The sequence below is a fragment of the Delphinus delphis genome, chromosome 20 (genome assembly GCF_949987515.2).
Source record: "Delphinus delphis chromosome 20, mDelDel1.2, whole genome shotgun sequence".
Taxonomy (NCBI): domain Eukaryota; kingdom Metazoa; phylum Chordata; class Mammalia; order Artiodactyla; family Delphinidae; genus Delphinus; species Delphinus delphis.
In genome coordinates, this window is record NC_082702.1 from 3897922 (window position 1) to 3916542 (window position 18621).

Sequence of the window (18621 nt, forward strand, 5' to 3'; positions counted from 1 at the left end):
AAGCAGCCTCATAGCACAGGGAGATCAGTTCATGCTTTGTGACCACATAGAGGGCCGAGATAGGGAGGGTGCGAGGGAGACGCAAGAGGGAGGGGATATGGGGATATACGTATACACATAGCTGATTCACTTTGTTATACAGCAGCAACTAACACAACAGTATAAAGCAATTATACTCCAGTAAAGATGTTTAAAAAAAAAACCACAAAACCACATGATCATCTCAATAGATGCAGAAAAAACATTTCATAAGATTCAACACCCATTCATGATAAACACTCACCAAAGTGTGTACAAAGGGGACATATCTCAACGTAATAAAAGCTATTTATGATAAACCCACAGCCAACATAATACTCAATGGTGAAAAGCTGAAAGCCTTCCAGCTGAATTGTGGAACAAGACAAGGATGCCCACTCTCACCACTTCTGTCCAACATAGTTTTGCAAGTCCTAGCCACAGCAATCAGACAAGGAAAAAGAAAAAGGTATTCAAATTGGAAGCAAAGAGGTAAAAGTGTCATTGCATGCAGATGGCATGATACTCCATATAGAAAACCCTAAAGACTCCACACAACAACTATTAGAACTGATAAGTTAATTCAGCAAGGTAGCAGGATACAAGATTAACACAGAGACATCTGTTGCTTTTCATTCCACTAACAGTGAAATATCAGAAAAAATGTAAAAAATCAATCTCTTAAAATTGCATCAAAAATAAAATACCTAGGAGTAAACCTGATGAAGGAGATGAAAGACATATACTTTGAGAACTATAAAACATTGATAAAGGAAACTGAAGATAATTCAAAGAAATGCAAAGATAGCCCATGCTCTCAGATTGGAGTAATTGATACAGGTAAAATGGCCATACTACCCAAAGCAATCTACAGATTTCACACAATACCTATCAAATTACCCATGACATTTTTCACAGAACTAGAACAAATAATCCTAAAATTTATATGGAACCACAAAAGACTCAGAATTGCAAAAACAATCCTGAGGAAAAAGAACAAACCTGGGGGCATAACCCTCCCAGACTTCAGACAATACTACAAAGCTACAGTAATCAAAAGAGAATGATATTGGCACAAAAACAGACCCAAGGATCAATGGAACAGATGTGAGAGCCCAGAAGTAAACCCATACACCTATGGTCAATTTTAGTATTCGACAAAGGAGGCAAGAATATACAATGGAGAAAAGACAGTCTCTGCAACAAGTGGTGCTAGGCAAACCGGACAGCGGCGTGTAAAAGAATGAAATTAGAACATTCTCTAACACCATATACAAAAAATAATTCAAAATCAATTAAAGGCCTAAATGTAAGAGCAGATACTATAAAACTCCTAGGGAAAAACATAGGCACAATACCCTTTGACATAAATCACAGCAATATTTTTTTTGGATCTGTCTCTTTAGAGTAATGGAAATAAAAATATATATATAAACAAATGGGGTCTAATTAAACTTAAAAGCTTTTGCCCAGCAAAGGAGACTGTGAACGAAATGAAAAGACGGTCTACTCACTGAGAGAAGTATCTGCAAACGTTGGGACCAACAAGGGATTAATTTCCAAAATATACAAACAGCTCATGGAGCTGAATATCAAAAAACAAACTACCAAGTATAAAATGGACGGAAGACCTAAACAGACATTTCTCCAGAAGACATACAGATGGCCAACAGGTACATGAAAAGACGGTCTACAACACTAATTAATAGAGGAATGCAAACCAAAACAACAGTGAGGTTATCACCTCTACCGGTCAGAATGGCCATCATCAAAAAGTCTACCAATAATAAATGCTGGAGAATGTGTGGCGAAAAGGGAATCCTCCTACACTGCTGGTGGGAATATAAATTGGTGCAGCCACTATGGAGAACAGTATGGAGGTTTTTTAAAAATCTAAAAATAGGGCTTCCCTGGTGGTGCAGTGGTTCACAATCTGCCTGCCAATGCAGGGGACACGGGTTTGAGCCCTGGTCCGGGAAGATCCCACAGGCCGCGAAGCAACTAAGCCCATGAGCCACAACTACTGAACCTGCGCTCTAGAGCCCGCGAGCCACAACTACTGAAGCCCGCGTGCCTAGAGCCCGAGCTGCGCAACAAGAGAAGCCACCGCAATGAGAAGCCCGCGCACCGCAATGAAGAGTAGCCCCGCTCGCCGCAACTAGAGAAAGTCCGCAGGGAGCAACCAAGACCCAACGCAGCCATAAATAAATAAATAAATTTATTATTAAAAAAAAAAAAAAAGAGTTACTGTCTGGGGGACAAGCGGTGGGGAGGAGCAGAAACGACTCAGAGGTCTGGATGGAGAGGAATGACCAGAAGGTGCTGCTGTGGATAGAAACAAGGAAGTCAGAGAGGAAGGGTCTGTGAGAAACAAAACCGCGTTCCCAGTGCAGGAGGCAGGTGGTGGTTCCTCTGTGTGTCAGTTGACAGGATTAGAAATATCCCCCCGAGCCTCTTTCTCCCCTGGGGTCATCCGTTCTGTGACAGCCCCACCGGCTCCGCTAGACAAGCAAGGCAGACAGCGGAGGAGCCTTCAGTGCTTCACCCGCTTCCACCTCACATACAATGAACCCATCCAACAGCCCTGGCCCGAAGCCCCGCGAATCCATGACCCTGGTCCAGCACCACAGTCAAGCTCGGCGGCAGACTCAGGACTGGTCGCTGCAACCCAGCACCTCCTTCCTGGCTCTTCCACCCCAGGGCCTCACTCCCAGCTGAGGAATTTGATTCTCATGGCCCCAACCTGATCTACTGCAGGACCCTCCCCTAAAAATAATTCTTCCAGGGTCTCCACCTGCCTTCAAGTAAATTCCAAGTATCTCCACATGACATTCCCTGAGGCTGACGATCAGAAGGGGCTGACCTCTCAGGACCAGCGAAGCTAACTCCTACCTCAAAGCAAGCTCCTCCCAGTTAACCACCTCCCCTCCCCAGACGCACACCTGAGTTCTCACCACACTTGTGTCTTCTCAAGGGGTCATCTTTGAGCCGATTATGAAAACCACAGACCCCTTTCCAAACCACCTAAGTCTTCCTGATTCATCCCACTCAACTGCGAATGTATTTTGTTGTAGGATTTCTGGAAGGGTTACAGAAGAAAACCTCATCAACCACTCAGATACTGACCCACTCATCACCTAGTGGTCAAATGGTGCCGGAGCTCTATCACTGTTTATTACCACCACAGTCCTCCCACAGTCCAATCCCTGCGGAGCGGCGACCATCTCAGCACAGCTGTGTGTTCATACCTTCCTTTCCGGAAAATTACCCTCTTGTCTTAAGGATAAAATCCAGGCACACTTGCAGGGTGCACTAGACCCTGTAGGACCAGGGCCCTGCATCCCCTGAACTCCAGTGCTCAGAACAGCTCTCCCTCTTCCCGGCCCAGGGTGCCGGCCCCTCACCACTCCTGTGCTAACCTCTATCAGCTTGGGTCTCTCCTTCTCCAGAAAGTCCCCGCACTTCCATCACAAGGTTGCTGGGCTTCCACCTGTCACTGTGCCTCACTGTTTTTCTCCTTCTGTACAACTGAACAAAACTAGACCCAAATTATTTATTGTCTAAATAGGTATTGTCTGGTGTCATCAGAGCTCCATGAGTCCAGGGAAAGAATCGGTCACCGACACCAATGAATCTCATGTCTGTATATAGTAACTGCTCAATAAATGTTGGAAGGAAGGAACAAATTTTGCATTTTCAGCATCTCGGGAAAGGGAAGGGGCTTCTCCAAGGTCACACAGGTTCTATGAAAACCAAAATCAGAACTGGAACCAAGCAGTGCGCTGGGCGGTGCCACGCATGTGTCTCTTGCTTCCACAGTGTTTGGACTGAACAGACCCAAGGGCGCCCCTTCCTCCAGACTCGGACCACCCTCCAAGCTTTTTTCCAGTCACAACCTTGGAATCACACACTCAGCTCTCCTCGCCCTCCGGGAACAGCCAACACCATTTTCTGAGCTTAGCTCCTTACTGCCGACCAAGCAGGAGCTCCCAGATTCGTCACAATTCCTCCGCCAGGTGGAGGCCGCAGTCACCCGCCTGGTAACGTGCATCTGCCGCTCTCCCACACCTACCTGTCTCTGCGCTTCTCTTCCCACACGACGCGGGAGCTCGCGAGGGCGAGAGACACCGTTTCGCCAACGGGCCGAGGAGGAGCCGGAGGGCCCGAGCTCACTGGAAAAGGCAAAAGCAGCGCTGTGGCCGCGCCCTCTTCCAGGACGTGCCGAAGCCGTCCCAGGATCCTGGGGAAAGCCCAGGACGCCGTGGAAGCCGCCCGGCTGACGGAGAAGAACCTGCGCCAGGCCCTGTGGGTCCGCAGGCCCTGGGCTCTGCCCGCGCAGACTCCACCTCTGGACTTCCTGGAGCCACTTCCTGGATGAGCAGGTGAAGCTCATCAAGAAGCTGGGCGACGCCTGACCAACCTCCGCAGGCTGCTCGGCCCCCAGGCTGGGCTGGGCGAGTGTCTCTTCCAAAGGCTCAGCCTCAGGCACCACTAGGAGCCCCTGGAGCCCAGCGGCCTGTGAGGAGCCCCTCCGGGCTCAGGGCTTCTGCCTGCAGCCTGTCCCTGCAGCCACTGGGCAGCTTGTTAACCGCCCGGGAGCCCTCTCCGCGCCCTGGGCAGAGCCAAAACTGGGCTGCTCCTAGGCCCTGCCCTGCATCCTCAACTTCCTGTCCCGGGACGAGTGTCACTCTCTGACTTTGGGTTTGGCCCGAGGAGAGGCAGAGTGCGTGGGGTCTGGTGAGACCCACATGTGGTCTGGAAGGTCCCAGAGCCTGCTGTCTCCTGGGCCCCATCCTGCAGGTAGAGCAGCGTGAGGCCCTGGGGGGCTGTTCCTCTTTCTGAGAGGCTGCTATGAAGGAACCCGACGTGTCACACAGCCTGCAGCTTGTCACCCCCCGTGCATCTGTCTGTCCTGCTGGCTCTGTGGACTTTGTGAGACACCAGCACGGCTGGGGACCATGGGAGGCACAGCCACGACCCCGACCCTCACTGCCCTTCTCTGCCTCGGTGAGCTTTGGGGAAGGGAGCGGGGAGGGGGCCCCTCTCCTCCCAGGTCTGAAGCTGAGAGACCCCAGGCCTCAGGAGATCAGTGGGGGCAGAAATTGTGGGGGAGGAAGGATGTGCTCAGCCCCAGATCTGACCCCAGAACTCAGGGCACAGACCAGGCCTGGAGCATCTATGATGTGTGCTGGGGGATGGGCGCTCACAGGGAACTCTCTCCCAGGGCTGAGTCAGGGCCCGTGGTAAGTGAGGCCCCCCAGACCTCCTGCTTCAACCCAACAACCCCCTGGTCATCTGGGGGGAACACAGCAGGTCTGAAATGATGCTGACCTGTCTGGGAGGGGCCTGGGGAATGACAGCTGGGGAAACTGAGGGGAGAAGGGCACCCCTAACTCTTCAGGTCTGATCCCTTTCCAGGGGTCCTCCCCAAACCCTCCATCTGGGCTGACCCAGGTGTCGGTCACCAAGGGAAGCCCTGTGACCATCTTGTCTCCGGGATCTCTGAGGGCTGATGTCTACCGTCTGTATAGAGAGAGGCCCTCTGGACTCTGGGAGGCTAAGGCCCCACAGGACTCCAGTAACAAGGCCAGTTTCCCCTTTGAATCCTCGAGCTCAAGCACTGCAGGGCAGTACCAGTGTGTCTATCACAGCAGGAAAGACAGGTCAGAGTGGAGTGACCCCCTGCCCCTGGTGGGGACAGGTAAGAGGGAGGACCCGGGTCCCCTCCCACTGCGGCAGCGTCCTTACAGGCAGAGGGAGCAGAGTGTGGGCTCAGGGGCACGGACGTCTCCCCTCACAGCCCACACCTGCGGTGAGCGGGCTGAAGGCCCCCTTTAACCCAGCCCCTTCCCCTCCCTCTCAGCAGCCGCGCCCTGTGGCGGCCTCAGGAGGGGGCGTGTCCCTGGCAGCTCACAGTTTGCAGCGGGAACTCTGCACCTGCTGAAGGAGGGAGGCGCCGACCCGCCCGACGCCAGACATCGAGGACCCATGGGAGGGGACAGGCCGTGTGCCCTGTGGGCCCCCTAAACTCCTCCTGTGGGGGAACCTGCGGATGCTATGATTCTCCCAGCTCCCTGCACATGTGTGGTGACACGCCAGTCACCCTCTGCATCGCCAGGTCACAGGTGAGGGCCCCCAGCCCCATCGTTTCCTGGACCCCTGACCTGAGCCTTGTGCCCAGTGAGCCCTGGGGTGATGGGGGGTCAGGGGCAGTGGCCTCCCGGGGCAGAACCACTGGCGGGAGGCCTGGGAGGGACCAGGAGAGCTCTCACTGCAGCCCCAGTGAGCAGTGTGGGGTGTGCGTCCCCCTCGGTGCCACTGTCCCTTCTCTGCAGGGGTGTACAAGGAGCCCTCCCTCTCAGCGTACCCGGACTCTCTCGTGCGCCGTGGAGACAGCCTGATCGCCGGTGAGCAGCCCCTGTCCTGCCCCACGTCCTGACTGTGCTGTCACGGTGCTGGGCCCAGAGCCACCCCTGGTGGTGATGGGGTCCTGGGAGGGGTCCTAGAGCAGTCTTGAGATAGGGCAGTGGTCCAGGGAGAGTGAGTGAGAAAATTGGAGCGGGTGCCGGGAGATAAGAGAGAGCCACACAGAGGGGCTGAGAGCAGCTGAGAGGGGGTCACAGACAGGGTCCCTGGAGAGAGGATGGTGGTCCCTCAGCTCAGGGTCAAGGGTGTGTTAGGGGTGGCTCTGTACACATCACGACATTCCTCGCCCCCAGGAATGTACAGGAAACCCTCCCTCTCAGCCCAGCTGGGGGCCTCAGAACCCTGCAGAGAGAACGTGACCCTGCAGTGTGGCTCTGAGGTCTGGTCCGATCCCCTCCATCTGTCCAAGGAGGGGTCACTCACTCCTCTAATGCACCTTCGTCTGCAGGACACGGCTCCACCCTTTCAGAACAACTTCACCTTGAGTCCTGTGACCTCAGCCCACAGTGGGACCTACACGTGCTACAGCTCACTCAGCACCTCCCCCTCCCTGAGGTCACAGCCCAGCGACCCCTGGAGCTCCTGCTCTCAGGCGAGGAGCCCCCTCCCCATATCCATCGAGGAGCCAGACCCTCGGCTCACAGCCCTGTCCCAGGGCAGCTCTGAGCTGGAGGAGAAGAAGGGGGACGCAGGGACGTCAGCCACAGGTGGCCCCACCCCACGGAGGGAGGGACAATACAGGGGGAGTCCCTCTCCCTCTACTCCACTCACCCCACCCCAGGGTCCAGGCAGTGCTAGGTGTGTGCAGAAGGGAGACAGAAGAGCGGAAGCTCTGAACTTTGAGGGAAGACGTGGAGCTAAGAACAACATGAAGATCCAGACACGCGCCACATCCTCCTTCTGTCCTTGTTCCAGGCAGCACTGGGGGCCTGCAGACTCTCACCCACATGCACGAACGCCATGTCTGCTGAGTAACAGAGTCCTTCCTCTTAGCCTAGAAGAGACACAGTCTCCCCAGTCCTGGGCTGAACTTCTGTTAACCCTTCCCCACTAAACCTTTACAGAAGGGTCGCTTCCCACTGGACCTGGGGCTGGGAGTGGAGATGAAGGAAGGAGGGGGCTTCATGTCTCAAGTATAACTGAGGTCACTGGTGCCTACTGGGTGGTCATAGTGAGAAGAAATGCATGAAGGGGAAGATGCCCAGCTGAGACAGGGAGAGAAGAGCAGGTGCCCTCCTCGCCTCTGTCTGGGTGCTGATTCCTAGGAGCACTTAGAGTCATCACGGCACCTATGGAATCAGCCCCACAATATGAAGGGCAGAGTGAAGGTGGCCTCTCATTTTCGGGTCAGGGAGGTGGTGGGATTCACTGGAGAGCTACATGTAAGTCATCAAATTAGAACACTCCCTCACACCACATACAAAAATAAACTCAAAATGGTTTAAAGACCTAAATATAACACAAGACACTATAGGACTTCCCTGGTGGCGCAGTGGTTAAGAACCCGCCTGCCAGTGCAGGAGACACGGGTTCGAGCCCTGGTCTGGGAAGATCCCACATGCCGTGGAGCAACGAAGCCCGTGCACCACAACTACTGAGCCCGTGCTCTAGAGCCCGCGAGCCACAACTACTGAGCCCGCGTGCCACAACTACTGAAGCCCACGCGCCTAAAGCCCGTGCTCTGCAACAGGAGAAGCCACTGCAATGAGAAGCCCACACACCACAGTGAAGAGCAGACCCCGCTCGCTGCAACTAGAGAAAGTCCTTGCGCAGCAACGAAGACTCAACACAGCCAAAAATAAATAAATAAAATAAATTTTTTTAAAAAGACACGACACTATAAAACTCCTAGAAGAGAACATAGGCAAAACGCTCTTTGATATAAATTGTACCAGTATTTTCATAGCCTTATTTATTTTTTGGCTGTCCCGCGCCTCTTGCAGGATATTACTTCCCCGACCAGGGCTTGAAACTGGGCCACGGCAGTGAAAGTGCTGAGTCCTAACCACTGGACCACTAGGGAACTCCCAACTGTACTAATATTTTCTTAAATCAGTCTCCCAAGGCAAAAGAAGTAACAGCAAAAATAAACAAATGGGGCATAATCAAACTTAAAAGCTTTTGCCCAGCAAAGGAAACCATCAACAAAATGAAGACACAACATACGCAATGGGAGAAAATATTTGTAAACAATGCGACCAAAATACACAAACTGCTCATATGACTCAAACTCAAAGAAATAGACAACCCAATCAAAAAATGGGCAGAAGAACTAAATAGACGTTTTCCCAAAGACATACAGACAGCCAACAGGCTCATGAAAAGATGCTCAACAATGTTAATTACTAGAGAAATGATAAGTGAAACTACAATGAGGTATCACCACGGTACAGTCACCAGGGCTAACGTCAAAAACTGCAAAGAATAAATGCTGGAGAGGGTACGGAGACAAGGGAACCCTCGTACACACTTGGTGGGAGTGTACATTGGTGCAGCCACTGTGAAAAACAGTTAAGGAGGATGCTCAAAAACCTCAAAGTAGAGCTACCACATGATCCAGCCGCCTGGGCATATGTCTGGAGAAAACCATAATTTGAAAAGATACATGTACCTCAGTGTTCATAGCAGCACTATTTACAAGACAAGCCACATAGCCAAGACATGGAAACAGCCACAGTGCCCATCAACAGATGATGGATTAGGAAGATATGGTATATATATGGTACATATATACACATACATATATATACATAATGGAATATTATTCAGCCATAAAATATGAAAATTGCCATTTGCAGCAGCATGGATGGAACTAGACAATAGTATGTGTAGTTAAACAAGTCAGAGAAAGGCACATACCATATGATATCACTTATATGTGGAAAATAATACAAAGAAATCTGTACACAAAATAGACACAGACTCACAGACATAGCAAACAAAATTATGGTTACCATAGGGAAGAGATGGGGGCAGGATAGAAATTAAAAGTATGGGATTAACAGATGCAAACTACTATATGTATAATAGATAAGCAACAAGGATTTACTGTATAGCACAGAAAATTATACCCAATATCTTGTAATAACCTATAAAGGAATGTAATCTGCAAATCACACACACACATACACACACACACAAAAGAATCACTATGCTGTACACCTGAAACTAACAATATTGTAAATCAACTATACTTCAATTTTAAAAAGAAGTATAATTGATATGACAAGAGATGACAGAAAATGAAAAAAAAAGAACTACAGGCACCACAAATAGTCAAAGAATCTTGAAAAAGAACAAGCTGGATGAATCACTGCCAGATTTCAAAATATACTACAAAGATATAGTATTAAAACAGTATGCTGGGCTTCCCTGGTGGCGCAGTGGTTGGGAGTCCCCCTGCCGATGCAGGGGACACGGGTTCGTGCCGCGGTCCACGAAGATCCCACGTGCCGTGGAGTGGCTGGGCCCGTGAGCCATGGCCGCTGAGCCTGCGCGTCCGGAGCCTGTGCTCCGCAACGGGAGAGGCCACAACAGTGAGAGGCCCGCGTACCACAAAAAGAAAACAACAACAGTATGGTAATAGAAAACAACAAACAGATATATAGACCAACGGAACAGAATGAAATTCCTAGATATAAACCGACCCGTGTGTAGTCAACTAATATTTGACAAGAGAGTCAAGAGTACACAATGGGTAAAGAACAGTCTCTTCAATAAATGGTGTTGGTCATATATACAATGGAATATTACTCAGCCATAAAAAGAAACGAAATTGAGTTATTTGAAGGGAGGTGGATGGACCTAGAGTCTGTCATACAAAGTGAAGTAAGTCAGAAAGAGAAAAACAAATACCATATGCTAACACATATATATGGAATCTTAGAAAATAAAATCGTTCTGAAGAACCTTGGTTCTGAAGAACCTAAGGTCACAGACGTAGAGAATGGACTTGAGCACATGGGGAGGGGGAAGGGTAAGCTGGGATGAAGTGAGAGAGTGGCATGGACATATATACACTACCAAATGTAAAACACATAGCTAGTGGGAAGCAGCTGCATAGCACAGGGAGGTCAGCTCAGTGCTTTGTGACCACCTAGAGGGGTGGGATAGGGAGGGTGGGAGGGAGGGAGATGCAAGAGGGAGGGGATATGGGGACATATGTATATGTATAGCTGGTTCACTTTGTTATACAGCAGAAACTAACACACCATTGTAAAGCAATTATACTCCAATAAAGATGTTAAAAATAAATAAATGGTGTTGGAAAAACGGTGTATTGATGTGCAAAGCACGTCATTAGACCTTTCCTTATCTTGCCACTACATTTTGCATTAGAACATTTACGATTTACCCTCTTAACAACTTTCAAGTATATACGACATTACTGCTAATTATAATCACAATGCTGTGCATTAGATCCCCAGAACTTATTCATCCTCTACCTAGAAGCTTGAAGAACTGTAGTGTGTTACTTTTGCCTGCTGTATTATATACTGGAAACATCCTTGTAGTATTTTATTGTCTATATGTGCAAGTTCTTCTAGGTTTTATATGGCAAAAATCTCCTGGGTAGCATAAACATATTTGAAAATCTAAGGGATAATGATGCATTTCTTATTTAATGGACTGTCTTATTTTGTATAACCGGAAACAATGTGGAGTAATTCCTTTTGTCCCAGACCTTCACTAACACGGGTTACTGTCAGACTTTAAAAACAGTTTGCTAGTCTCACATTCAAGATACTGAATTCTTAGATTAAAATTTCCCCAAAGAAATCTCCAGGCCTAAATGGTTTTACTTGCAAATTCTAGGAAACATGTAAAAACAATAATATTAATTCTACTCAACCTCTTCTAGAAACTAGATGAGGAGGAAATGTATTAATTTATGAGGCCAGACCAACTCTCATAGTAAAAGTAAAGAAAACGAAAACAAAATGAAACAAAAATTTGCAGGCCAGTCTCCCTCATGAGCATAAACACAAACATCTTCAACAAAATATTAGCAAATCAAATCTAACAACATACTTTTAAAATACTACACCACATCCAAGTGGGGCTTATCCCAGGAATGCAACATTGGCTTGATATTCAAAAATCAAGAAACCAGGGCTTCCCTGGTGGCGCAGCGGTTGAGAGTCCGCCTGCCGATGCAGGGAACACGGGTTCATGCCCCGGTCCGGGAAGATCCCACATGCCATGGAGCAGCTGGGCCCGTGAGCCATGGTCGCTGAGCCTGCGAGTCCGGAGACTGTGCTCCGCGACGGGAAAGGCCACAACAGGGAGAGGCCCGCCTACCACAAAAAAAAAAAAAAAAACAAACAACTGGACAGAAGACCTAAATAGACACTTCTCCAAAGAAGACATACACATAGCCAAGAGGCATGTGAAAAGATGTTCAACATCACCAATTATTAGAGAAATACAAGTCAAAACCACAGTGAGGTATCACCTCACACTGGTCAGAATGGCCATCATCAAAAATCTACAAATAATAAATGCTGGAGAGGGTGTGGAGAAAAAGCAACCTTACTACACTGTTGGTGGAAATGTAAATTGTTGCAGCCACTATGGAGAACAGTGTGAAGGTCACTTAAAATCTAAAAACAGAGTTACCTTATGATCCTGCAACCTCACTCGTGGGCAGATATCTGGAAAAAACTCTCATTCAAAAACATGCATGCACCCCAATGTACCTAGCAGCACTATTTGCAACAGGCAAGACGTGGAAGCAACCTTAATGTCCATCGACAGATAGATAAAGAAGATGTGATATATGTATAATAGAGTATTACTCGGCCATAAAAAAGAATGAAATAATGCCATTTGAAGCACCATGAATGGACTTAGAGATTATCATGTTAAGTGAAGTATGTCAGAAAGAGAAAGACACATATCATGTGATTTCACTTATATGTGGAATCTTAAAACATGGTGCAAATAAACTTATTTATAAAACAGAAATACACTCACAGACAGACAAAACAACCTTATGGTTACCAAAGGGGATAAAGGGGGAAGGGATCAATTAGGAATTTGATATTTGCAGATACACACTACTTTACATAAAATAGATAAACAACAAGGACCTACTGTATGGCACAGGGAACCATGCTCAGTATCTCATAAAAATCTTTAACGGAAAGAATCTGAAAAAGAGTATGTATACATAAGTGAATGACTTTGCTATACACTTGGAACTAACGCAACATTGTAAATTAACTATACTTCTATTTAAAAACAAAAAAAGAAGTAATCTTGCCCCCACTGCGGGTGAGGGAGAACCCTAGTCCCCTTAAGTGGAGGATGCCCTGGTGTCTAGGTCTGTGGTCTCTTCAAGTGCTGACTAATGGCATTCTCATTTCTCTCATTAGAGACTGTGACAGATATCTGTTTAGTCTTCTCATTTTATTTCCTGTGTAGATTAGCTATTGTTTCTATTTTCCCATTTCTGGTCTCACTAGGATGCATTCTAGAAAAATTAATCAATGCTTCAGGCAAGATGGCAGAACAGGAAGTCCCAGCTCTCATCCCCGCACATAAACAGTGACAAAAGTACGGTATTTGGGGAAAATAAATTTTATGCGAACTGCAGGATCCAGTTAGCAAGGTGCGACACCTCGAATGAGCATAGAACCAAGAAAAACCACTTTGAAAGGATAAAAGGAGCAGTTCCCTCCCCCTGTCCCCCCTCCCCCAAGCTGGCACCCTCAGCGCTGAGAGCCTCCTCCGTTCGGCCCAGGCCAGAGGGAGTCAAGCTGCACCCACATCCCCAGGCTCCGGGCACTGCCTCAGAGACCTCCTGGCCTCTCATCTCACTCAGAGCCCGAGGCCACAGGCCCATGTGGGGGCAGCAAAAGAGGAAGAGAGGGACAGGCGCTGTAGTAGCCGGCAGAGCCTGGCAGGATGGACAGGAGGACCGATCCTGAGACTTCTCCCTCAGGAGGAGGGAAATGGAGCCCGCCCCCAGCCCCCGCCGTCCCCCGCACTCCTCCAGGGGAAGCGGGGACACGGTGAAGGCACACAACTAGGAATCCTTCCCCAGGAGGGAGGGACGTGGAGCTGCACGTCCACAGAACACGTCTGAGAGGCTCCAGAATCTCTGACTGGGCTGGTCTGCAAACTCCGACCATAAAGACTGGAAGAGGCGGCTGTTTCTTCCAACACACACACACCAAAGCAAAGCTGTAAGACCCACGAAGAATCAGGGAATGTGACACTGCCGAAGGCAAGACATAAACCGTAGAAGATGAAGGTCTATCAGATGCCTAACTGTTCAAACTAACTGTCTCAAAGAAGCTCCGTGAGCTATCTTCCACAAGGGTGCCAAGAACACACAATTGGGAAAGGATAGTACTTTCAATAAATGATGCTGGGAAAACTAGACGCCCACATGCAGAAGAATGAAACTGGACCCTCAGCTCACACCATATATAAAATCAAGTCAAAATGGACCAGAGACTTAACCATAAGGACTGAAACCATAAAACTACAAGAAGAAAGCATAGGGGAAAAGCTTCTTGCCCTGAGTTTGGACAATGGTTTTTTGGATATGACACCAAAAGCACAGGCAACAAAGACAAAAATAGACAAGGGGATTGCATCATATTAAAAGCTTCTACACAGCAAAGGAAACAGACAACAGAGTGAAACGGCAACATATAGAATGGGAGAAGATATTTGCAAACCATGTATCTGATAAGGAGCTACTTGTCAAAATATACAAGGAGCTCACACAACTCAATGCAAAGTAGTAACAACCCAATTTAAAAAACAGGTAAAGGACCTGAATAGGCATTTCTCAAAAGAAGACATTCCAATGGCCAAACAGTACAGGAAGAGGTGCTCAACATCACTAACCCTCAGGGAAATACAAATCAAATCCACAATGAGAGATCACCTCACACCTGTTAGAATGGCTGTTATGAAACAGACAAAAGAGAACAAGTGTTGGGCTTCCCTGGTGGCACAGTGGTTAGGAATCCACCTGCCATCGCAAGGGACATGGGTTCGAGCCCTGGTCGGGGAAGATCCCACGTGCCACGGAGCAAGTAAGCCTGTGTGCCACAACTACTGAGCCTGCGCTCTAGAGCCCACAAGCCACAACTACTGAGCCCGCGGGCCTAGAGCCTTTGCTCCACAACAAGAGAAGCCACCGCAATGAGAAGCCCGTGCACCGCAAGGAACAGTAGCCCCCGCTCACCGCAACTAGAGAAAGCCCACACACAACAAGGAAGACCCAGCGCAGCCAAAGATAAATAAATAAGTTAATTAAAAAAAACGATAACGAGTGTTGGCAAAGTTGTGGAGAAAAGAGAATGCTATGCATTGTTGCTGGGAACACAAATCGGTGCAGCCACTGTGGAAAACAGTACGGAGTTTCCTCAAAAAATTAAAACTAGAACTACCTACCATAGGATCCAGCAATTCCACTCCGGGTATACAGCCAAAGCAGATGAAACCACGATCTCGGAGACATATCTGCACTCCTATGTTCACTGCAGCATTATTCACATTAGCCAGGATATGGATACAACCTCAATGCCTGTCCAAAGATGAAGAGATAAAGAAAATGTGAGATACGCACGCGCGCGCACACACACACTGGAATATTATTCAGCCTTTAAAAAGAAGGGAACCCTTCCGTTTGGGAAACGTGGATGAAACTGGAGGACATTATGTGAAGTAAAAGAAGCCAGACACAGAGAAATACAGCCCGAGCTCACTTCCCTGGGGGATCTAGAATAATCAGACTCAGAAACACAGGAGAATGGTAGTTGCCAGAGGCTGGGAAAGGGGTCAGTGGGGAGATGCTGGTCACGGGGAACAAAGTTTCAGTTACGCAGTCGAGTCACTTCTGGAGATGTGATGTACGGTGATGTGACTACAGTTCACGATATTCCATCGTAGACTTGAAATTTGCTTACAGGATAGACCTTAAGTGTTCTCACCACACACACACTCCCACACAAATGTTCAGTATGTGAGGTCATGGATATGTTAATTAGCTTAATTGTGGTGATTATATCACAAGGTAAGTGTATATAAAAACATCAAGTGGGACTTCCCTGGCGGTCCGGTGGTTAAGAATCCACCTTCCAATGCTTGGGACGCAGGTTGGATCCCTGGTCAGGGAACTAAGATCCCACGTGCCACGGGGCAACTAAGCCCACAAGCTGCAACTACTGAGCCCATGCACTCTGGAGCCTGCGCACGCAACGAAAGATCCCGCCTGCCACGGCGAAGATCCTGCGTGCCACAACTAAGACCCAACACAACCGAGTAAATAAATAAATAAATAAATGCTTTTTTTAAAAAATAAAAACATTAAGTTGTACATCTTAAATATACACAATTCTTGTTACTTATATCTCAATAAAGCTGAAAATGTTTTCTTTCATTTAATTACACCAAGCACATTGGTAGTTATTCCATCTCTAATTTTAGGCTGTTACTCCCATGTTAACATATGTATTTACATTTTTATTTCTAAACAGCTATGCATTCTCCTCCTCCATGAGAGAAGACAATGTTCTCATTATACTTCACCTGAAATCTGGGTACTCTATATACGTGCATGTGCGTGTGCACATCTGTGTGCCTGTGTGCACACGTGTGGGTGCATCTGTGGGTGCGTGTACTAGTTGTGTTAGTTAATTTTTCAGTGCTTTTCATACCATTTTTTTCTCATGTTACATCTCACTTTCTCCATTACATCTCTTAGTATTCCTTTCACTGAGTGTGAAAATATCTAAGAACTTGCGTCTCTGGAAATGCCTTCTTTCACTCTCATTCTCTCTTTATCAAGTTACTTGAAAACATTTCTTATTTCAAACTAAGTGTGTGACTCAGTTACAGGGAGAGGAACATACAGGTGATGGGAAAGGGCTCCATCCCCACCAGAACCCTCCTTCTCTCTCAGGAAGACGCAGCCTGACGTGGTGGGCTGAGCGGAATGGACAGAGCTCCCGCAGGTCACATGTGGTGGCTGGAACCTCCTCGCAGTTAGGGATTCACCCTCTGATGAGCCTTTCACTTTTGTCCCTTAAAAATAATCTGGCTCAGTGTAAAATTCTTCCCAATTAATTCCCTGAAGGTATTTCTCCAGTATCTTCTGCCATCGCCTTTGGGTACGGGGTAGTCTGGTCCCAATGAGCTTGTCATTCTCTTAATGGTAATTTGCATTTTCTACAGGAAGTACTTTCAGGACATTTGTAGGGCCTCAGGACAGTCGTCCTTGATTTTTTTCAGTTGAAATGTTCACAAAATAGAATTAACCGTTTCGAAGCGTACAATTCACTCTGAGATACTTTTTTTTTTAATTTAACCTTCATTTTCTTAATTTACCATGAAGGGTCAAGATACAAATGTCACTTTTATATACAGGCGTCCTAGCACTTAGTTGGCCTGTCCTCATCTCTGAAAAATGTTCAATTCTTCATTTCTTTGGCCGTTGTTATACGTCACGACCTTTCCTTCTGACACTTACAATAGATATGACGTGGGCCCTCCTCATTCTATTCCCCAAGTATCTTGAATTTCCATTTCTGGTCTCTCAAACCTTCATTGTGGAACATTTCCTCGATATTGTATTCAATTCCATAACTGGTCCCTCAGCTGTCTTGTCCTTGATGGGGTGATGTTTTTAATGTGTTCATCCTACTGGATTTGTCATCTCTACCTTTTCTAACTCTTAATACCTGCCCTTTCTTCTCTAAAATAATCCATATGGTTGCCTCCCTTTATTTTTCAGATACTTAAACACACTTAATTTAAATCGACTGTCATATTTCCCTACTGATTCTTTTTTTGCATATTTTTATTTCAGCAAAGTCACTAATTGTGTTGTCATACAATCAAGATATTCACATCAAGTATGATCTACATTTTTTTCATCTCTTTATTGGTTTCCTACTGATTCTGTTTCCTTGCCTAGGACACCCCCATTCGTCAGCAGACGGCTGTCCGTAGCACTGTCATCATTACTAGGGTCACTGTGATATCCATTCCTGTTAAAGGCTCTGCCCTCACACCCCCGGTCTCTCCTACAAGGCTTCTCCCGGGGCTGTCCTGGGAGTCAGGCTGACCAGGGGCGACTGCTGCAGCTGCTCTGCCCTGTGCTGCCCACCGTCTCAGACTTAGCATCTGCTCACAGCTGTGGCCTCAGGGATGTTGCAATGGGACCCTCACACTCTCACGAGGGTGGACGCCCAGGGCTGACAATCGTGGACTGAGTCTGTTTCATGCCACACAGGGGAGGTGGCTCAATGCTGACCACGGGCTCGGGGCAGTGAGCAGAGCTATCCCAGTGCCCGTCCAGAAACGCGGGGAAGTGAGGCCGCAGCTTCAAACTCCACCTGGAGCCCTGACCACTCCCTGCCTGTGAGGACCTGGGTCCCTCTCTCTGTCCACACAGGTGGGAACCTCCTCCCTATGACCCCCTTGATGATCCTGGTCAGCGGGGCCCACTCAGCCTAGTTCCCTCTTCTTTGGTCTGGTTCCCTCTCCATTTGGGGAACTTTCTTTCTCTTTTTCTGCATGTGTCTGTGGGTACGTGTTTCAGAAATATTCAAAATAGCATTTCTCAGTGTTAGGAGCAGAGGAGGGCTCTTAGGTGGGCACCACAATCACCCACTTTGCCGTGGAGTCTGAGCCCAGGATCCTCTCATGTCCCACCCACTGCTGTTGTCACCTGCTCTGGAAATTAACAGTGGTGATCCTGCAATGAACTTGACACCATTGAGCTCACAGCCACGCTGAGGAGTGGGGCTCGCGACAACATGCAGAGGAGGAAACTCAGGCTCAGAAAGGGCACTGCCCTCACGGTTACAAGAGCAGTGGGGACAGATTTAAATAGAGACATTTTCCTTCAAAGGGAGACCTCTAACTTAAATCAAGGTCCCCTCAGCTTCCAGGCAGGACGACAGGACGGGGAGGAGAGCCCTGTCCAAGGGTCAAGGGCCACCGAGCAGGCAGGAACGACTCAGGGGCTTGTTCCCAGGAAGGTGGAGTGGACGCTGTTTCAAGAAAAAGGGAGAAGTCCCTGAAGGGGGCTGAGACAGAAAGCAAACCCACACTCTGGGGCCAGGGGACCAGGCATGTATCCTTCCTTATTGCCCCGAACTTCTCCTCTGTGCTCATTGCCACACTGACCTCCATGGAGCTGTAGGCAGA

At 48.1% G+C, this 18621-nt stretch overlaps 1 protein-coding gene and 1 pseudogene across 1 annotated transcript in view; both read left to right on the forward strand.

The window, feature by feature from the left end:
- The window catches only part of LOC132416835 (NACHT, LRR and PYD domains-containing protein 2), a 1001898-nt gene that overhangs the window by 398387 nt on the left and 584890 nt on the right, over nt 1–18621 (forward strand).
- Nucleotides 4977–7280, forward strand: LOC132416968 (leukocyte immunoglobulin-like receptor subfamily A member 2; annotated as a pseudogene).